Source organism: Ambystoma mexicanum, chromosome 11, assembly GCF_040938575.1.
Source record: "Ambystoma mexicanum isolate Mex_15411 chromosome 11, UKY_AmexF1_1, whole genome shotgun sequence".
NCBI classification, from domain to species: domain Eukaryota; kingdom Metazoa; phylum Chordata; class Amphibia; order Caudata; family Ambystomatidae; genus Ambystoma; species Ambystoma mexicanum.
The window spans coordinates 1,142,035,606-1,142,059,932 of NC_090934.1; positions in this window are offsets into that span (position 1 = coordinate 1,142,035,606).

Consider the following 24,327-nt stretch of genomic DNA (forward strand, 5'->3'; position numbering starts at 1 on the left):
TATAGCTTGAGATGTGATATCCAACTCCTTCCCATTCCAATTCTGAGACCCTTCCTATACCATGAGACTTGATATCTCAATGCTTCTAATACCAAACCTGAGACCCGTCCTATAACATGAGATGTGATATCCAAATCCTTCCCCTTCCAAACCTTAGACCCTTCCTTTATCATGAGATGTGATATCCAACTCCTTCCCATTCCAATCCTGACACCCTTCCGATATCATGAGATTTGTTATCTCAATGCTTCTAATATCAAACTTGAGACCCTCCCTATAGCATGAGATCTGACATCCAAGTCCTTCCCATTCCAATCCTGAGACCCTTCCTATAGCATGAGATGTGATATCTCAATGCTTCTAATACCAAACCTGAGACCCTTCCTATAACATGAGATGGGATATCCAAGTCCTTCCCATTCTAATCCTGAGACCCTTCCCATAGCATGAGATGTGATGTCTCAATGCTTCTAATACCAAACCTGAGATCCTTACTATAACATGAGATGTGATATCCAACTCCTTCCCATTCCAATCCTGAGACCCTTCCTATAGCATGAGAAGTGATATCTCCATGCTTATACCAAACCCGAGACCCTTCCTATAGCATGAGATGTGATATCCAACTCCTTCCCATTCCAATCCTGAGACCCTTCCTATAGCATGAGAAGTGATATCTCCATGCGTATACCAAACCTGAGACCCTTCCTATAGCATGAGATGTGATATCCAAATCCTTCCCATTCCAATCCTGAGACCCTTCCTATAGCATGAGATGTGATATCTCAATGCTTATACCAAACCAGAGACCCGTCCTATAACATGAGATGGGATATCCAACTCCTTCCCATTCCAATCCTGAGACACTTCCAATAGCAGAGATGTGATATCTCAATGCTTATACTAAACCTGAGACCCTTCCTATAGCATGAGATGTGATATCCAACTCCTTCCCGTTCCAAACCTGAGACCCTTCCTATAGCATATGTGATATCCAACTCCTTCCCATTCCAAACATGAGACCCTTCCTATAGCAAGAATGTAATATCCAACTCCTTCCCATTCCAATCCTGAGACCCTTCCTACAGCATGCGATGTGATATCTCAATGCTTCTAATACCAAACCTGAGACCCGTCCTATAACATGAGATGGGATATCCAACTCCTTCCCGTTCCAAACCTGAGACCCTTCCTATAGCATGAGATGTGATATCCAACTCCTTCCCATCCCAATCCTGAGACACTTCCGATTGCAGAGATGTGATATCTCAATGTTTATTCCAAACCTGAGACTCTTCCTATAACATGAGATGTGATATCCAACTCCTTCCCGTTCCAAACCTGAGACCCTTCCTATAGCATGAGATGTGATATCCAGCTCCTTCCCATTCCAATCCTGAGACCCTTATGATAGCATGAGATGTGATATCTCAATGCCTCTAATACCAAACCTGAGATACTTCCGATAGCATGAGATGTGATATCTCAATGCTTCTAATACCAAACCTGAGATCCTTCCTATAACATGAGATATGATATCCTAATCCTTCCCCTTCCAAACCTGAGACCCTCCCTTTAGCATGAGATGTGATATCCAACTCCTTCCCATTCCAATCCTGAGACCCTTCTGATAGCATGAGATGTGATATCTCAATGCCTCTAATACCAAACCTGAGATCCTACCTCTAACATGAAATGTGATATCCAACTCCTTCCCTTTCCAAACCTGAGACCCTGCCTATAGCATGAGATGTGATATCCAAGTCCTTCCCATTCCAATCCTGAGACCCTTCCTATAGCATGAGATGTGATATCCCAATGCTTATACCAAACCTGAGACCCTTCCTATGGCATGAGATGTCATATACAACTCCTTCCCATTCCAATCCTGAGACCCTTCCTATAGCATGAGATGTGTTATCTCAATGCTTATACCAAACCTGAGACCCTTCCTATAGCATGAGATGTGATATCCAACTTCTTCCCATTCCAATCCTGAGACCCTTCCTATAACATGATGTGATGTCTCAATGCTTCTAATACCAAACCTGATATCTTTCCTATAACATGAGATGTGATATCCAACTCCTTCCCATTCCAATCCTGAGACCCTTCCTATAGCATGAGATGTGATATCTCAATTCTTATACCAAACCTAAGACCCTTCCTATAGCTTGAGATGTGATATCCAACTCCTTCCCATTCCAATCCTGAGAACCTTCCTATAGCATGAGATGTGATATCTCAATGCCTCTAATACCAAACCTGAGATCCTTCCTCTAACATGAAATGTGATATCCAACTCCTTCCCCTTCCAAACCTGAGAGCCTTCCTATAGCATGAGATATGATATCCAAGTCCTTCCCATTCCAATCCTGAGACCCTTCCTATAACATGAGATGTGATATCCAACTCCTTCCCATTCCAACCTGAGACCCTTCCTATAGCATGAGATGGGATATCCAACTCCTTCCAAATCCGATCCTGATACCCTTCCGATAGCATGAGATGTGATATCCCAATGCTTCTACCAAACCTGAGACCCATACTATGGCATGAGATGTGATATCAAACTCCTTCCCATTCCAATCCTGAGACCCTTCCTATAGCTTGAGATGTGATATCCAACTCCTTCCCATTCCAATTCTGAGACCCTTCCTATACCATGAGACTTGATATCTCAATGCTTCTAATACCAAACCTGAGACCCGTCCTATAACATGAGATGTGATATCCAAATCCTTCCCCTTCCAAACCTTAGACCCTTCCTTTATCATGAGATGTGATATCCAACTCCTTCCCATTCCAATCCTGAGACCCTTCCTATAGCTTGAGATGTGATATCCAACTCCTTCCCATTCCAATTCTGAGACCCTTCCTATACCATGAGACTTGATATCTCAATGCTTCTAATACCAAACCTGAGACCCGTCCTATAACATGAGATGTGATATCCAAATCCTTCCCCTTCCAAACCTTAGACCCTTCCTATAGCATGAGATGTGATATCTCAATGCTTCTAATATCAAACTTGAGACCCTCCCTATAGCATGAGATCTGACATCCAAGTCCTTCCCATTCCAATCCTGAGACCCTTCCTATAGCATGAGATGTGATATCTCAATGCTTCTAATACCAAACCTGAGACCCTTCCTATAACATGAGATGGGATATCCAAGTCCTTCCCATTCTAATCCTGAGACCCTTCCCATAGCATGAGATGTGATGTCTCAATGCTTCTAATACCAAACCTGAGATCCTTCCTATAACATGAGATGTGATATCCAACTCCTTCCCATTCCAATCCTGAGACCCTTCCTATAGCATGAGAAGTGATATCTCCATGCTTATACCAAACCCGAGACCCTTCCTATAGCATGAGATGTGATATCTCCATGCGTATACCAAACCTGAGACCCTTCCTATAGCATGAGATGTGATATCCAAATCCTTCCCATTCCAATCCTGAGACCCTTCCTATAGCATGAGATGTGATATCTCAATGCTTATACCAAACCAGAGACCCGTCCTATAACATGAGAGGGGATATCCAACTCCTTCCCATTCCAATCCTGAGACCCTTCCTATAACATGAGATGTGATATCCAACTCCTTCCCATTCCAACCTGAGACCCTTCCTATAGCATGAGATGGGATATCCAACTCCTTCCAAATCCAATCCTGATACCCTTCCGATAGCATGAGATGTGATATCCCAATGCTTCTACCAAACCTGAGACCCATACTATGGCATGAAATGTGATATCAAACTCCTTCCCATTCCAATCCTGAGACCCTTCCTATAGCTTGAGATATGATATCCAACTCCTTCCCATTCCAATCCTGAGACCCTTCCTATAGCATGAGAAGTGATATCTCCATGCGTATACCAAACCTGAGACCCTTCCTATAGCATGAGATGTGATATCCAAATCCTTCCCATTCCAATCCTGAGACCCTTCCTATAGCATGAGATGTGATATCTCAATGCTTATACCAAACCAGAGACCCGTCCTATAACATGAGAGGGGATATCCAACTCCTTCCCATTCCAATCCTGAGACCCTTCCTATAACATGAGATGTGATATCCAACTCCTTCCCATTCCAACCTGAGACCCTTCCTATAGCATGAGATGGGATATCCAACTCCTTCCAAATCCAATCCTGATACCCTTCCGATAGCATGAGATGTGATATCCCAATGCTTCTACCAAACCTGAGACCCATACTATGGCATGAAATGTGATATCAAACTCCTTCCCATTCCAATCCTGAGACCCTTCCTATAGCTTGAGATATGATATCCAACTCCTTCCCATTCCAATTCTGAGACCCTTCCTATACCATGAGACTTGATATCTCAATGCTTCTAATACCAAACCTGAGACCCGTCCTATAACATGAGATGTGATATCCAACTCCTTCCCCTTCAAAACCTGAGAGCCTTCCTATAGCATGAGATGTGATATCCAAGTCCTTCCCATTCCAATCCTGAGACCCTTCCTATAACATCAGATGTGATATCCAACTCCTTCCCATTCCAACCTGAGACCCTTCCTATAGCATGAGATGGGATATCCAACTCCTTCCAAATCCAATCCTGATACCCTTCCGATAGCATGAGATGTGATATCCCAATGCTTCTACAAAACCTGAGACCCATTCATGGCATGAGATGTGATATCATACTCCTTCCCATTCCAATCCTGAGACACTTCCTATAGCATGAGATGTGATATCCAACTCCTTCCCGTTCCAAACCTGAGACCCTTCCTATAGCATGAGATGTGATATCCAGCTCCTTCCCATTCCAATCCTGAGACCCTTATGATAGCATGAGATGTGATATCTCAATGCCTCTAATACCAAACCTGAGATACTTCCGATAGCATGAAATGTGATATCCAACTCCTTCCCCTTCCAAACCTGGGAGCCTTCCTATAGCATGAGATGTGATATCCAAGTCCTTCCCATTCCAATCCTGAGACCCTTCCTATAACATCAGATGTGATATCCAACTCCTTCCCATTCCAACCTGAGACCCTTCCTATAGCATGAGATGGGATATCCAACTCCTTCCAAATCCAATCCTGATACCCTTCCGATAGCATGAGATGTGATATCCCAATGCTTCTACAAAACCTGAGACCCATACATGGCATGAGATGTGATATCAAACTCCTTCCCATTCCAATCCTGAGACCCTTCCGATAGCAGAGCTGTGATATCTCAATGCTTATACCAAACCTGAGACCCTTCCTATAGCATGAGATGTGATATCCAACTCCTTCCCATTCCAATCCTGAGACCCTTCCTATAGCATGAGATGTGATATCTCAATGCTTATACCAAACCTGAATCCCTTCCTATAGCATGAGATGTGATATCCAACTCCTTCCCATTCCAATCCTGAGACACTTCCTATAGCATGAGATGTGATATCTCAATGCCTCTAATACCAAACCTGAGATCCTTCCTCTAACATGAAATGTGATATCCGACTCCTTCCCTTTCCAAACCTGAGAGCCTACCTATAGCATGAGATGTGATATCCAAGTCCTTCCCATTCCAATCCTTAGACCCTTCCTACAGCATGCAATATGATATCTCAATGATTCTAATAACAAACCTGAGACCCGTCCTATAACATGAGATGGGATATCCAACTCCTTCCCATTCCAATCCTGAGACACTTCCGATAGCAGAGATGTGATATCTCAATGCTTATACCAAACCTGAGACCCTTCCTATAGCATGAGATGTGATATCCAATTCTTTCCCGTTCCAAACCTGAGACCCTTCCTATAGCATATGTGATATCCAACTCCTTCCCATTCCAAACATGAGACCCTTCCTATAACATGAGATGTGATGTCTCAATGCTTCTAATACCAAACCTGATATCTTTCCTGTAACATGAGATGTGATATCCAACTCCTTCCCATTCCAATCCTGAGACCCTTCCTATAGCTTGAGATGTGATATCCAACTCCTTCCCATTCCAATTCTGAGACCCTTCCTATACCATGAGACTTGATATCTCAATGCTTCTAATACCAAACCTGAGACCCGTCCTATAACATGAGATGTGATATCCAAATCCTTCCCCTTCCAAACCTTAGACCCTTCCTTTATCATGAGATGTGATATCCAACTCCTTCCCATTCCAATCCAGACACCCTTCCGATGGCATGAGATGTGATATCTCAATGCCTCTAATACCAAACCTGAGATCCTACCTCTAACATGAAATGTGATATCCAACTCCTTCCCCTTCCAACCCTGAGAGCCTTCCTATAGAATGAGATGTGATATCCAAGTCCTTCCCATTCCAATCCTGAGACCCTTCCTATAACATGAGATGGGATATCCAACTCCTTCCAAATCCAATCCTGATACCCTTCCGATAGCATGTGATGTGATATCCCAATGCTTCTACAAAACCTGAGACCCATACCATGGCATGAGATGTGATATCAAACTCCTTCCCATTCCAATCCTGAGACCCTTCCTATAGCTTGAGATGTGATATCCAACTCCTTCCCATTCCAATTCTGAGACCCGTCCTATACCATGAGACTTGATATCTCAATGCTTCTAATACCAAACCTGAGACCGATCCTATAACATGAGATGTGGTACCCAAATCCTTCCCCTTTCCAAACCTTAGACCCTTCCTATAGCATGAGATGTGATATCTCAATGCTTCTAATACCAAACCTGAGACCCTTCCTATAACGAGATGGGATATCCTACTCCTTCCCATTCCAATCCTGAGACCCTTCCGATAGCAGAGATGTGATATCTCAATGCTTATACCAAACCTGAGACCCTTCCTATGGCATGAGATTCCAATACAACTCCTTCCGATTCCAATCCTGAGACCCTTCCTATAGCATGAGATGTGATATCTCAATGCTTCTAATACCAAACCTGAGATCCTTCCTATAACATGAGATGTCATATACAACCCCTTCCGATTCCAATCCTAAAACCCTTCCTATAGCATGAGATGTGATATCTCAATGCTTCTAATACCAAACCTGAGATCCTTCCTATAACATGAGATGTCATATACAACCCCTTCCGATTCCAATCCTAAAACCCTTCCTATAGCATGAGATGTGATATCTCAATGCTTCTAATACCAAACCTGAGATCCTTCCTATAACATGAGATGTGATATCAAACTCCTTCCCATTCCAAACCTGAGACCCTTCCGATAGCATGAGATGTGATATCTCAATGCTTCTAAAACCAAACATGAGAACCATCCTATAACATGAGATGTGAAATCCAAATCATTCCCTTTCCAAACCTGAGACCCTTCCTATACCATGAGATGTGATATTTCAATGCTTCTAATACCAAACCTGAGACCCGTCCTAAAACATGAGATGTGAGATCCAAATCCTTCCCCTTCCAAACCTGAGACCTTTCCTTTAGCATGAGATCTGATATCAACTCCTTCCCATTCCAAACCTGAGACCCTTCCTATAGCATGAGATGTTATATCTTAATGCTTCTAAAACTAAACCTGAGAACCATCCTATAACATGTGAACTCCAAATCCTTCCCTTTCCAAACCTGAGACCCTTCCGATAGCATGAGATGTGATATCTCAATGCTACTAAAACCAAACATGAGAACCATCCTATAACATGAGATGTGAGATCCAAATCCTTCCCCTTCCAAACCTGAGACCCTTCCTATAGCTTGAGATGTGATATCAAACTCCTTCCCATTCCAATCCCGAGATAGCTTGCGATGTGATATCCAACTCCATCCCATTCCAATCCTGAGACCCTTCCGATAGCATGAGATGTGATAGCTCAATGCTTCTAATATCAAAACTGAGACCCTCCCTATAGTATGAGATGTGATATCTAAGTCCTTCCCATTCCTATCCTGAGACCCTTCTGATAGCAGAGATGTGATATCTCAATGCTTATACCAAACCTGATGACCCATCCTATGGCATGAGATGTGATATCCAACTCCTTCCCATTGCAATCCTGAGTTCCTTCCTATAGCATGAGATGTGATATCTCAATGCTTCTATCAAACCTGAGACCCTTCCTTTAGCATGAGATGTAATATCCAACTCCTTGCCATTCCAATCCTGAGGCCCTTCCTATAACATGAGACGTGATATCCAACTCCTTCCCATTCCAATCCTGAGACTCCTCCTATAGCATGAGATGTGATATCTCAATGCTTCTAATACCAAACCTGTGACCCGTCCTATAACATGAGATATGATATCCAAATCCTTCCCCTTCCAAACCTGAGACCCTTCCTTTAGCATGAGATGTGATATCCAAATCCTTCCCATTCCAATCCTGAAACCCTTCCTATAGCATGAGATGTGATAGCTCAATGTTTCTAATAAAAAACCTGAGACCCTTCCTATAGCAAGAGATGTGATATCCAAATCCTTCCCATTCCAATCCTGAGACCCTTCCTATAACGAGATATGATATCCAACTCCTTCCCATTCCAACCTGAGACACTTCCTATAGCATGAGAAGGGATATCCAAATCCTTCCCATTCCAATCCTGAGATCCTTCCTATAACATGATGTGATATCCAATTCCTTCCCATTCCAAACCTGAGACCCTTTCTATTGGATGAGATGTGATATCCAACTCCTTCCCATTCCAATCCTGAGACCCTTCCTATGCCATGAGATGTGATATCTCAATGCTTCTAATACCAAACCTGGGACCCGCCCTATAACATGAGATATGATATCCAAATCCTTCCCCTTCCAAACCTGAGACCCTTCCTTTAGCATGAGATGTGATATCCAAATCCTTCCCATTCCAATCCTGAAACCCTTCCTATAGCATGAGATGTGATATCTCAATGTTTCTAATAAAAAACCTGAGACCCTTCCTATAGCAAGAGATGTGATATCCAAATCCTTCCCATTTTAATCTTGAGACCCTTCCTATAGCATGAGATGTGATATCCAACTCCTTCCCATTCCAACCTGAGACCCTTCCTATAGCATGAGAAGGGATATCCAACTCCTTCCCAATCCAATCCTGAGACCCTTCCGATAGCAGAGATGTGATATCTCAATGCTTATACCAAACCTGAGACCCTACCTATAACATGAGATGTGATATCCAACTCCTTCCCATTCCAAACCTGAGACCCTTCCAATAGCATGAGATTTGATATCTCAATGCTTCTAAAAACAAACATGAGAACCATCCTATAACGAGATGTGAAATCCCAATCCTTCCCTTCCCAAACCTGAGACCCTTCCTATAGCTCGAGATGTGATATCAAACTCCTTCCCATTCAAATCCTGAGATAGCTTGAGATGTGATATCTCAATGCCTCTAATACCAAACCTGAGATCCTACCTCTAACATGAAATGTGATATCCAACTCCTTCCCTTTCCAAACCTGAGAGCCTTCCTACAGCATGAGATGTGATATCCAAGTCCTTCCCATTCCAATCCTGAGACCCTTCCGATAGCATGAGATGTGATATCCCAATGCTTCTACAAAACCTGAGACCCATACCATGGCATGAGATGTGATATCAAACTCCCGTCCTATACCATGAGACTTGATATCTCAATGCTTCTAATACCAAACCTGAGACCGGTCCAATAACATGAGATGTGATATCCAAATCCTTCCCCTTCCAAACCTTAGACCCTTCCTGTATCATGAGATGTGATTTCCAAGTCCTTCCCATTCCATTCCTGAGACCCTTCCTATAGCATGAGATGTGATATCTCAATGCTTCTAATACCAAACCTGAGACCCTTCCTATAACATGAGATGTGATATCCAAGTCCTTCCCATTCCAATCCTGAGACCCTTCCTATAGCATGAGATGTGATATCTCAATGCTTCTAATACCAAACCTGAGGCCCTTCCTATAACATGAATTGTGATATCCAAGTCCTTCCCATTCCAATCCTGAGACCCTTCCGATAGCAGAGATGTGATATCTCAATGCTTATACCAAACCTGAGACCCTTCCGATAGCATGAGATGTGATATCTCAATGCTTCTAATACCAAACCTGAGATAATTCCTATAACATGAGATGTGATGTCCAAATCCTTCCCCTTCCAAACCTTAGACCCTCCCTTTAGCATGAGATGTGATATCCAACTCCTTCCCATTCCAATCCTGAGACCCTTCTGATGGCATGAGATGTGATATCTCAATGCCTCTAATACCAAACCTGAGATCCTACCTCTAACATGAAATGTGATATCCAACTCCTTCCCCTTCCAACCCTGAGAGCCTTCCTATAGAATGAGATGTGATATCCAAGTCCTTCCCATTCCAATCCTGAGACCCTTCCTATAACATGAGATGTGATATCCAACTCCTTCCCATTCCAACCTTAGACCCTGCCTATAGCATGAGATGGGATATCCAACTCCTTCCAAATCCAATCCCGATACCCTTCCGATAGCATGTGATGTGATATCCCAATGCTTCTACAAAACCTGAGACCCATACCATGGCATGAGATGTGATATCAAACTCCTTCCCATTCCAATCCTGAGACGCTTCCTATAGCTTGAGATGTGATATCCAACTCCTTCCCATTCGAATTCTGAGACCCGTCCTATACCATGAGACTTGATATCTCAATGCTTCTAATACCAAACCTGAGACCGATCCTATAACATGAGATGTGGTACCCAAATCCTTCCCCTTTCCAAACCTTAGACCCTTCCTATAGCATGAGATGTGATATCTCAATGCTTCTAATACCAAACCTGAGACCCTTCCTATAACGAGATGGGATATCCTACTCCTTCCCATTCCAATCCTGAGACCCTTCCGATAGCAGAGATGTGATATCTCAATGCTTATACCAAACCTGAGACCCTTCCTATGGCATGAGATTCCAATACAACTCCTTCCGATTCCAATCCTGAGACCCTTCCTATAGCATGAGATGTGATATCTCAATGCTTCTAATACCAAACCTGAGATCCTTCCTATAACATGAGATGTGAAATCCAAATCATTCCCTTTCCAAACCTGAGACCCTTCCTATACCATGAGATGTGATATTTCAATGCTTCTAAAACCAAACATGAGAACCATCCTATAACATGAGATGTGAAATCCAAATCATTCCCTTTCCAAACCTGAGACCCTTCCTATACCATGAGATGTGATATGTCAATGCTTCTAATACCAAACCTGAGACCCGTCCTAAAACATGAGATGTGAGATCCAAATCCTTCCCCTTCCAAACCTGAGACCTTTCCTTTAGCATGAGATCTGATATCAACTCCTTCCCATTCCAAACCTGAGACCCTTCCGATAGCATGAGATGTGATATCTCAATGCTACTAAAACCAAACATGAGAACCATCCTATAACATGAGATGTGATATCCAACTCCATCCCATTCCAATCCTGAGACCCTTCCGATAGCATGAGATGTGATAGCTCAATGCTTCTAATATCAAAACTGAGACCCTCCCTATAGTATGAGATGTGATATCTAAGTCCTTCCCATTCCTATCCTGAGACCCTTCCGATAGCAGAGATGTGATATCTCAATGCTTATACCAAACCTGATGACCCATCCTATGGCATGAGATGTGATATCCAACTCCTTCCCATTGCAATCCTGAGTTCCTTCCTATAGCATGAGATGTGATATCTCAATGCTTCTATCAAACCTGAGACCCTTCCTTTAGCATGAGATGTGATATCCAACTCCTTGCCATTCCAATCCTGAGGCCCTTCCTATAACATGAGACGTAATATCCAACTCCTTCCCATTCCAATCCTGAGACTCCTCCTATAGCATGAGATGTGATATCTCAATGCTTCTAATACCAAACCTGTGACCCGTCCTATAACATGAGATATGATATCCAAATCCTTCCCCTTCCAAACCTGAGACCCTTCCTTTAGCATGAGATGTGATATCCAAATCCTTCCCATTCCAATCCTGAAACCCTTCCTATAGCATGAGATGTGATAGCTCAATGTTTCTAATAAAAAACCTGAGACCCTTCCTATAGCAAGAGATGTGATATCCAAATCCTTCCCATTCCAATCCTGAGACCCTTCCTATAACGAGATATGATATCCAACTCCTTCCCATTCCAACCTGAGACACTTCCTATAGCATGAGAAGGGATATCCAAATCCTTCCCATTCCAATCCTGAGATCCTTCCTATAACATGATGTGATATCCAATTCCTTCCCATTCCAAACCTGAGACCCTTTCTATTGGATGAGATGTGATATCCAACTCCTTCCCATTCCAATCCTGAGACCCTTCCTATGCCATGAGATGTGATATCTCAATGCTTCTAATACCAAACCTGGGACCCGCCCTATAACATGAGATATGATATCCAAATCCTTCCCCTTCCAAACCTGAGACCCTTCCTTTAGCATGAGATGTGATATCCAAATCCTTCCCATTCCAATCCTGAAACCCTTCCTATAGCATGAGATGTGATATCTCAATGTTTCTAATAAAAAACCTGAGACCCTTCCTATAGCAAGAGATGTGATATCCAAATCCTTCCCATTTTAATCTTGAGACCCTTCCTATAGCATGAGATGTGATATCCAACTCCTTCCCATTCCAACCTGAGACCCTCCCTATAGCATGAGAAGGGATATCCAACTCCTTCCCAATCCAATCCTGAGACCCTTCCGATAGCAGAGATGTGATATCTCAATGCTTATACCAAACCTGAGACCCTACCTTTAGTATGATGTGATATCCAAATCCTTCACATTCCTATCCTGAGACCCTTCCTATAGCATGAGATGTGATATCTCAATGCTTCTAATACCAAACCTGAGATCCTTCCTATAACATGAGATGTGATATCCAACTCCTTCCCATTCCAAACCTGAGACCCTTCCAATAGCATGAGATTTGATATCTCAATGCTTCTAAAAACAAACATGAGAACCATCCTATAACGAGATGTGAAATCCCAATCCTTCCCTTCCCAAACCTGAGACCCTTCCTATAGCTCGAGATGTGATATCAAACTCCTTCCCATTCCAATCCTGAGATAGCTTGAGATGTGATATCTCAATGCCTCTAATACCAAACCTGAGATCCTACCTCTAACATGAAATGTGATATCCAACTCCTTCCCTTTCCAAACCTGAGAGCCTTCCTACAGCATGAGATGTGATATCCAAGTCCTTCCCATTCCAATCCTGAGACCCTTCCTATAGCATGAGATGGGATATCCAACTCCTTCCAAATCCAATCCTGATACCCTTCCGATAGCATGAGATGTGATATCCCAAGCTTCTACAAAACCTGAGACCCATACCATGGCATGAGATGTGATATCAAACTCCCGTCCTATACCATGAGACTTGATATCTCAATGCTTCTAATACCAAACCTGAGACCGGTCCAATAACATGAGATGTGATATCCAAATCCTTCCAAACCTTAGACCCTTCCTGTATCATGAGATGTGATATCCAAGTCCTTCCCATTCCATTCCTGAGACTCTCAATGCTTCTAATACCAAACCTGAGACCCTTCCTATAACATGAGATGTGATATCCAAGTCCTTCCCATTCCAATCCTGAGACCCTTCCTATAGCATGAGATGTGATATCTCAATGCTTCTAATACCAAACCTGAGGCCCTTCCTATAACATGAATTGTGATATCCAAGTCCTTCCCTTTCCAATCCTGAGACCCTTCCGATAGCAGAGATGTGATATCTCAATGCTTATACCAAACCTGAGACCCTTCCGATAGCATGAGATGTGATATCTCAATGCTTCTAATACCAAACCTGAGATAATTCCTATAACATGAGATGTGATGTCCAAATCCTTCCCCTTCCAAACCTTAGACCCTCCCTTTAGCATGAGATGTGATATCCAACTCCTTCCCATTCCAATCCTGAGACCCTTCTGATGGCATGAGATGTGATATCTCAATGCCTCAAATACCAAACCTGAGATCCTACCTCTAACATGAAATGTGATATCCAACTCCTTCCCCTTCCAACCCTGAGAGCCTTCCTATAGAATGAGATGTGATATCCAAGTCCTTCCCATTCAAATCCTGAGACCCTTCCTATAACATGAGATGTGATATCCAACTCCTTCCCATTCCAACCTTAGACCCTGCCTATAGCATGAGAAGGGATATACAACTCCTTCCAAATCCAATCCCGATACCCTTCCGATAGCATGTGATGTGATATCCCAATGCTTCTACAAAACCTGAGACCCATACCATGGCATGAGATGTGATATCAAACTCCTTCCCATTCCAATCCTGAGACCCTTCCTATAGCTTGAGATGTGATATCCAACTCCTTCCCATTCCAATTCTGAGACCCGTCCTATACCATGAGACTTGATATCTCAATGCTTCTAATACCAAACCTGAGACCGATCCTATAACATGAGATGTGGTACCCAAATCCTTCCCCTTTCCAAACCTTAGACCCTTCCTATAGCATGAGATGTGATATCTCAATGCTTCTAATACCAAACCTGAGACCCTTCCTATAACGAGATGGGATATCCTACTCCTTCCCATTCCAATCCTGAGACCCTTCCGATAGCAGAGATGTGATATCTCAATGCTTATACCAAACCTGAGACCCTTCCTATGGCATGAGATTCCAATACAACTCCTTCCGATTCCAATCCTGAGACCCTTCCTATAGCATGAGATGTGATATCTCAATGCTTCTAATACCAAACCTGAGATCCTTCCTATAACATGAGATGTCATATACAACCCCTTCCGATTCCAATCCTAAAACCCTTCCTATAGCATGAGATGTGATATCTCAATGCTTCTAATACCAAACCTGAGATCCTTCCTATAACATGAGATGTGATATCAAACTCCTTCCCATTCCAAACCTGAGACCCTTCCGATAGCATGAGATGTGATATCTCAATGCTTCTAAAACCAAACATGAGAACCATCCTATAACATGAGATGTGAAATCCAAATCATTCCCTTTCCAAACCTGAGACCCTTCCTATACCATGAGATGTGATATTTCAATGCATCTAATACCAAACCTGAGACCCGCCCTAAAACATGAGATGTGAGATCCAAATCCTTCCCCTTCCAAACCTGAGACCTTTCCTTTAGCATGAGATCTGATATCAACTCCTTCCCATTCCAAACCTGAGACCCTTCCTATAGCATGAGATGTTATATCTTAATGCTTCTAAAACCAAACCTGAGAACCATCCTATAACATGTGAACTCCAAATCCTTCCCTTTCCAAACCTGAGACCCTTCCGATAGCATGAGATGTGATATCTCAATGCTACTAAAACCAAACATGAGAACCATCCTATAACATGAGATGTGAGATCCAAATCCTTCCCCTTCCAAACCTGAGACCCTTCCTATAGCTTGAGATGTGATATCAAACTCCTTCCCATTCCAATCCCGAGATAGCTTGCGATGTGATATCCAACTCCATCCCATTCCAATCCTGAGACCCTTCCGCTAGCATGAGATGTGATAGCTCAATGCTTCTAATATCAAAACTGAGACCCTCCCTATAGTATGAGATGTGATATCTAAGTCCTTCCCATTCCTATCCTGAGACCCTTCCGATAGCAGAGATGTGATATCTCAATGCTTATACCAAACCTGATGACCCATCCTATGGCATGAGATGTGATTTCCAACTCCTCCCCATTGCAATCCTGAGTTCCTTCCTATAGCATGAGATGTGATATCTCAATGCTTGTATCAAACCTGAGACCCTTCCTTTAGCATGAGATGTGATATCCAACTCCTTGCCATTCCAATCCTGAGACCCTTCCTATGACATGAGACGTGATATCCAACTCCTTCCCATTCCAATCCTGAGACTCCCCCTATAGCATGAGATGTGATATCTTAATGCTTCTAATACCAAACCTGTGACCCGTCCTATAACATGAGATATGATATCCAAATCCTTCCCCTTCCAAACCTGAGACCCTTCCTTTAGCATGAGATGTGATATCCAAATCCTTCCCATTCCAATCCTGAAACCCTTCCTATAGCATGAGATGTGATAGCTCAATGTTTCTAATAAAAAACCTGAGACCCTTCCTATAGCAAGAGATGTGATATCCAAATCCTTCCCATTCCAATCCTGAGACCCTTCCTATAACGAGATATGATATCCAACTCCTTCCCATTCCAACCTGAGACACTTCCTACAGCATGAGAAGGGATATCCAAATCCTTCCCATTCCAATCCTGAGATCCTTCCTATAACATGATGTGATATCCAATTCCTTCCCATTCCAAACCTGAGACCCTTTCTATTGGATGAGATGTGATATCCAACTCCTTCCCATTCCAATCCTGAGACCCTTCCTATGCCATGAGATGTGATATCTCAATGCTTCTAATACCAAACCTGGGACCCGCCCTATAACATGAGATATGATATCCAAATCCTTCCCCTTCCAAACCTGAGACCCTTCCTTTAGCATGAGATGTGATATCCAAATCCTTCCCATTCCAACCCTGAAACCCTTCCTATAGCATGAGATGTGATATCTCAATGTTTCTAATAAAAAACCTGAGACCCTTCCTATAGCAAGAGATGTGATATCCAAATCCTTCCCATTTTAATCTTGAGACCCTTCCTATAGCATGAGATGTGATATCCAACTCCTTCCCATTCCAACCTGAGACCCTTCCTATAGCATGAGAAGGGATATCCAACTCCTTCCCAATCCAATCCTGAGACCCTTCCGATAGCAGAGATGTGATATCTCAATGCTTATACCAAACCTGAGACCCTACCTTTAGTATGATGTGATATCCAAATCCTTCACATTCCTATCCTGAGACCCTTCCTATAGCATGAGATGTGATATCTCAATGCTTCTAATACCAAACCTGAGATCCTTCCTATATCATGAGATGTGATATCCAACTCCTTCCCATTCCAAACCTGAGACCCTTCCAATAGCATGAGATTTGATATCTCAATGCTTCTAAAAACAAACATGAGAACCATCCTATAACGAGATGTGAAATCCCAATCCTTCCCTTCCCAAACCTGAGACCCTTCCTATAGCTCGAGATGTGATATCAAACTCCTTCCCATTCCAATCCTGAGATAGCTTGAGATGTGATATCCAACTCCTTCCCATTCCAATCCTGAGACCCTTATTATACCATGAGATGTGATATCTCCACGCTTCTAATACCAAACCTGAGACCCGTACTGAAAAATGAGATGTGAGATCCAAATCCTTCCCCTTCCAAACCTTAAACCTTTCCTTTAGCATATGTGATATCCAACTCCTTCCCATTCCAATCCTGAGACCCTTCCGATAGCATGAGATGTGATATTTCAATGCTTCTAATATCATCCTGAGACCCTCCCTATAGCATGAGATGTGATATCCAACTCCTTCCCATTCCAATCGAGACCCTTTCTATAACGAGATGTGATATCTCTATGCTACTAATACCAAACCTGAGCCCCTTCATGTGATATCCAACTCCTTCCCATTCCAAACTTGTCACCCTTCCTGTAACATGAAATGTGATTTCTCACCCCTTCCAATACCAAACCCGAGACCATTCCCACAGCCTGAGATTTGAAATCTCATTTCTTCCAATACCAAACCCGAGACCCTTCCCAAAGGATGTGATTCTAATACCAAACCTGAGACCCTCCCTATAACAAGAGATGTCATATCCAACTCCTTCCCATTCCAATCCTGAGACTCTTCCTATAGCATGACATGTGATATCGAACTTCCCATTCCAATCCTGAGACTCAGACCTCCCCGTCTAACCTTCTCACCACTCCTAGCTCCCGGATTGATCATGCACTCCTGCTGTCTCTTCTCTCCCTTCTTCTGCTTCCTTTCCTCTCTCCTTCCTCATCTGCCCTAGGTCAGGCTCCTTCTACACCTCCGCAGGGATTACTGATTTGTACCCCTCCCCACTCTCAACTCTCTCATTTTCAAACACTCATCTGACATCTGCCATTTCCTGGAAGAACCTGACCTTGATGTTCTTGGTCTCACCGAGACATGGTTGACCCAGCGCTGTCTCGAGCTTTGACACTTTCCCCCCTGATGACGAGTTCCTCTCCATGCCCAAATCCAACCGTTCTTGAGGGTGAGTATCCTTGATTCCTGTAGTAAATTGCTTTCCTTTGCAGGCCGACTCCTCTCACGAATACCTTGTCTGCATGCATTCTCTCTTTCCTGGCGAATCTCTCACCGTGGCTATTTGCCTACCCCCTTCCTCTCTCAGTGGATGGACTTCTCCATCCTAGCCTCCTACCACTCAACTCCGCCTACTTGGAGAATTCAACATGAACCTGTATGCTTCCTGACCTGGACTTTTACGAGATCTGCAACTCTTCATGTCGCTGGCCCTACACACTGCAGGGAAAACTCAGGATTTTCAGATCTCAGACCTCACCCTCTGTAACCCTCTCAACAATCCTCTCCCGTGGTGATTAAGTTCTCATCTCCAAAGAAGGCTAACTGCCAGCTGTTCCTCCTCAGTGGAGTTCTCACTTTCTGTCCCTGCTCCCTGCACCGTTTCGCGTTGCAAGTACTCGCTTCCCAGCTCTCTGGTTTAGACGCGTGTTCCCTGCCTCCTCTCCTCTTCCTGCTGCCTTCAAATCAACAAATGAGCTTCAAAAGATACACAGTGTATGTACTGTGTCCGTGCGTTTGTTGTCGAATCCTGAAGTTTTTAACCACTGTTCTCCCATACAAGGGGGGTTCAACATCTACTGCTGTTCACAGGCTGAATGTATACGGCTGAAATCTTCAAGGCATTATCAGCTTTCCTGACTGTTTTGGAACATGTATTTGCCATCTGTTAATGCAGTCGCCTTGTGGTCATCGTCCCTTTTATAGTTTACAGGCTGCACTCCCTTGGTGATCACATTCTCCTCTCCAGAGCCGGCTAACTACCAGCTGCTCCTACTCCTCAGAGGCGTTCCTTCTTTCTGTCCTTGCTCCCTGCACCGTTTCGCGTTGCATGTACTCGCTTCCCACCTCTCTGGTTTAGATGCGTGTTCCCTGCCTTCTCTCCTCTTCCAACAGCCTTCCAATGAGCTCCACAAGATAGTGTTCAGAATGCTTCATAACCCCATTATTCAACATATAGCTGTAACCCGCTAGACGTATTGAAACGTGCTAAAAACTAGCAAAAATAGCTAGAAAATGTACTTCCCTCGCGTTTTTGTAAATGCGAATTCTGGTGGGTTCCCATGTTGTATGTACTGTGTCCGTGCGTTTGTTGTCGAATCCTGAAGTATTTAACCACTGTTCTCCCTTACTAGGGGGGGTCAAAATCTACTGCTGTTCACAGGCTGACTGTATACGGCTGAAATCTTCAATGCATTATCAACTTTCCTGACTGTTTTGGAACGTGTATTTGCCATCGGTTAATGCAGTCGCCTTGTGGTCATCGTCCCTTTTAGTTTACAGGCTGAACTCCCTTGGTGATCACATTCTCCTCTCCAGAGCCGGCTACCAGCTGCTCCTCCTCAGAGGCGTTCCTTCTTTCTGTCCCTGCTCCCTGCACCGTTTCGCGTTGCATGTACTCGCTTCCCAGCTCTCTGGTTTAGATGCGTCTTCCCTGCCTTCTCTCCTCTTCCTACAGCCTTCCAATGAGCTCCACAAGATACAGTGTTCAGAATGCTTTATAACCCCATTATTCAACATATAGCTGTAACCCGCTAGACGTATTGAAAAGTGCTAAAAACTAGCAAAATGCGAATTCTGGTGGGTTCCCATGTTGTATGTACTGTGTCCGTGCGTTTGTTGTCGAATACTGAAGTTTTTAACCACTGTTCTCCCATACTAGGGGGGGTCAACATCTGCTGTTCACAGGCTGAATGTATACGGCTGTAATCTTCAATGCATTATCAACTTTCCTGACTGTTTTGGAACGTGTATTTGCCATCTGTTAATGCAGTCGCCTTGTGGTCATCGTCCCTTTTAGTTTACAGGCTGCACTCCCTTGGTGATCACATTCTCCTCTCCAGAGCAGGCTAACTACCAGCTGCTCCTCCTCAGAGGCATTCCTTCTTTCTGTCCCTTCGCCCTGCACCGTTTCGCGTTGCATGTACTCGCTTCCCACCTCTCTGGTTTAGATGCGTGTTCCCTGCCTTCTCTCCTCTTCCTACAGCCTTCCAATGAGCTCCACAAGATAGTGTTCAGATTGCTTTATAACACCCATTATTCAACATATAGCCGTAACCCGCTAGACGTATTGAAACGTGCTAAAAACTAGCAAAAACAGCTAGAAAATGTACTTTCCTCGCGTTTTGGTAAATGCGAAATCTGGTGGATTCCCATTTTGTACTCTGTTCGTGCAGTTCAGTCGAATCCTGTTCTTTTGAACCACTGGTAGTTAGCGTGCTCTGGAGAGGAGAATGTGATCACCAAGGTAGTGCAGCCTGTAAACTAGAAGGGACGATGAACATAGGGCGACTGCATTAACAGATGGCAAATACACGTTCCAAAACAGTCAGGAAATATGATAATGCATTGAAGATTACAGCCGTATACATTCAGCCTGTGAACAGCAGTAGATGTTGACCCCCCTAGTATGGGAGAACAGTGGTTAAAAACTTCAGTATTCGACAACAAACGCACGGACACAGTACATGCAACATGGGAACCCACCAGAATTCGCATTTACAAAAACGCGAGGGAAGTACATTTTCTAGCTATTTTTGCTAGTTTTTAGCACTTTTCAATACGTCTAGCGGGTTACGGCTATAAGATGAATAATGGGTGTTATAAAGCATTCTGAGCACTGTGTATCTTTTGGAGCTCATTTGTTGATTTGGAGGCAGCGGGAAGAGAGAAGGTAGGGAACACGCTTCTAAACCAGAGAGCTGGGAAGCGAGTACTTGCAACGCGAAACTGTGCAGAGAGCAGGGACAGAAAGGAAGAACGCCTCTGAGGAGGAACAGCTGTTAGTTAGCCTTCTTTGGGGAAGAGAACGTGATCACCACGGGAGTGCAGCCTTGAAACAAGAAGGGACGATGAAAACATGGTGACTGGAATAACAGATGGCAAATACACTTTCCAGAACAGTCGGTTTACCCGATAATGCATTGAAGATTTCAGCAGTATACATTCAGCCTGTGAACAGTAGATTTTGATCCCCCCCTCCCCTTGTATGGGTGACGAGTGGTTAAAAACATCAGGATTCGACTGAACAAATGCATGAAGAGAGTACAAAATGGGAATCCACAAGAATTCGCATTTACCAAAACGCGAGGAAAGAACATTTTCTAGCTATTTTTGCTAGTTTTTAGCACTTTTCAATACGTCTAGCGGGTTACAGCTATATCTTGAATAATGGGTGTAATAAAGCATTCTGAGCACCGTGTATCTTTTGAAGCTCATTTGTTGATTTGAAGGCAGCGGGAAGAGGAGAGAAGGCAGGGAACACGCGTCTAAACCAGAGAGCTGGGAAGCGAGTGTTTGCAACGCGGAACGGTGCAGGGACAGAAAGGGAGAACTCCACTGAGGAGGAACAGCTGGTAGTTAGCCTTCTTTGGAGAAGAGAACTTGATCACCACGGGAGAGGATTGTTGAGAGGGTTACAGAGGGGGAGGTCTGAGATCAGAAAATCCTGAGTATTCCCTGCAGTGTGTAGGGTCAGCGACATGTAGAGTTGCAGATCTCGTAAAAGTCCAGGTCAGGAAGCATACAGGTTCATGTTGAATTCTCCAAGTAGGCGGAGTTGAGTGGTAGGAGGCTAGGATGGAGAAGTCCATCCACTGAGAGAGGAAGGGGTTAGGCTAATAGCCACGGTGAGTGAATGGCCAGGAAAGAGAGAATGCATGCAGACAAGGCATTCGTGAGAGGAGTCGGCCTGCAAAGGAAAGCTATTTACTACAGGAATCAAGGATACTCCCCTCAAGAACGGTTGGATCTGGGCATGGAGAGGAACTTGTCATCAGGGAGGAAAGTGTCAAAGCTCGAGACAGCGCTGGCCGTCAACCATGTCTCGTTTAGACCAAGGTCATCAAGGTCGGGTTCTTCATGGAAATGGCAGATGTCAGATGAATGTTTGAAACTGAGTGAGAGTTGAGAGTGGGGAGGGGTACAAATCAGTAATCCCTGCTGAGGTGTAGAAGGAGCCTGACCTAGGGCAGATGAGGACGGAGAGAGGAAAGGAAGCAGAAGAAGGGAGAGAAGAGACAGCAGGAGTGCATGATCAATCCGGGAGCTAGGAGTGGTGAGAAGGTTAGACGGGGAGGTCTGAGTCTCAGGTTTGGAATGGGAAGTTCGATATCACGTCATGCTATAGGAAGAGTCTCAGGATTGGAATGGGAAGGAGTTGGATATGACATCTCGTTATAGGGAGGGTCTCAGGTTTGGTATTAGAAGCACTGAGATATCAAATCACATCCTTTAGGAAGGGACTCGAGTTTGGTATTTTAAGGAGTGAGATAGTAAATCTCATCCTATCGGAAGGGTCTCGGGTTTGGTATTGGAAGAAATGAGATTTCAAATCTCAGGCTGTGGGAATGGTCTCGGTTTGGTATTGGAAGGGGTGAGAAATCACGTTTCATGCTGCAGGAAGGGTAACAAGTTTGGAATGGGAAGGAGTTGGAAATCACATATGCTACGGGAAGGGGCTCAGGTTTGATTAGAAGCATTGATTAGAAGCATAGAGATATAACATCTCATGTAATAGGAAGGGTCTCAATTGGAATGGGAAGGAGTTTGATATCACATCTCATGCTATAGGGAGGGTCTCAGTTTTGATATTAGAAGCATTGAAATATTCCATATGCTATTGGAAGGGTCTCAGTATTGGAATTGAAAGGAGTTGGATATCACATCTCATGCTATCGGAAGGGTCTCATGTTTGGAATGGGAAGGAGTTGGATATCACATATGCTATAGGAAGTGTCTCAGGTTTGGAATGGGAATGAGTTGGATATCACATCTCATGTTATAGGAAGGGTCTCAGGATTGGAATGGGAAGGATTTGGATATCACATCTCATGCTATAGGAAGGGTCTCAGGTTTGGTATACGCATGGAGATATCACTTCGCATGCTATAGGAAGGGTCTCGGGATTGGAAAAGGAAGGAGTTGGATATCACATCTCATGTTATAGGAAGGATCTCAGGTTTGGTATTAGAAGCATTGAGATATCACATCTCATGCTATCAGAAGGGTCTCAGGATTGGAATGGGAAGGAGTTGGATATCACATCTCATGCTAAAGGGAGGGTCTCAGGTTTGGAAGGGGAAGGATTTGGATATCACATCTCATGTTATCAGAAGGATCTCAGGTTTGGTATTAGAAGTATTGAGAAATCACATCTCATGCTATAGGAAGGGTCTCAGGATTGGAATGGGAAGGAGTTGGATATCACATATGCTAAAGGGAGGGTCTCAGGTTTGGAAGGGGAAGGATTTGGATATAACATCTCGTGTTATAGGAATGATCTCAGGTTTGGTATTAGAAGCATTGAGATATCACATCTCATGCTATCGGAAGGATCTCAGGTTTGGTGTTAGAAACATTGAGATATCAAATCTCATGCTATAGGAAGGGTCTCAGGATTGGAATGGGAAGGAGTTGGATATCACATCTCATGCTATAGGAAGGGTCTCAGGATTGGAATGGGAAGGAGTTGTATATGACATCTCATGCCACAGGAAGGGTCTCAGGTTTGGTATAAGCATTGAGATATCACATCTCTGCTATCGGAAGGGTCTCAGGATTGGAATGGGAAGGAGTTGGATATCCCATCTTATGTTATAGGAAGGGTCTCAGGTTTGGTATTAGAAGCATTGAGATATCACATCTCATGCTAAAGGAAGGGTCTCAGGATTGGAATGGGAAGGACTTGGATATCACATCTGAATCTATAGGGAGGGTCTCACGTTTGGAAAGGGAAGGGGTTGGATATCACATTTCATGTAAGAGGTAGGAATCAGGTTTGGTATTAGAGGCATTGAGATATCACATCTCATGCTATCAGAAGGGTCTCAAGATTGGAATGGGAAGGAGTTGGATATCACATCTCATGCTAAAGGGAGGGTCTAAGGTTTGGAAGGGGAAGGATTTGGATATCACATCTCATGTTATAGGAAGGATCTCAGGTTTGGTATCAGAAGCATTGAGATATGACATCTCATGCTATTGGAAGGATCTCAGGTTTGGTATTAGAGGCATTGAGATATCACATCTCATGCTAAAGGGAGGGTCTCAGGTTTGGAAGGGGAAGGATTTGGATATCACATCTCTTATTATAGGAAGGATCACAGGTTTGGTATTAGAAGCATTGAGATATCACATCTCATGCT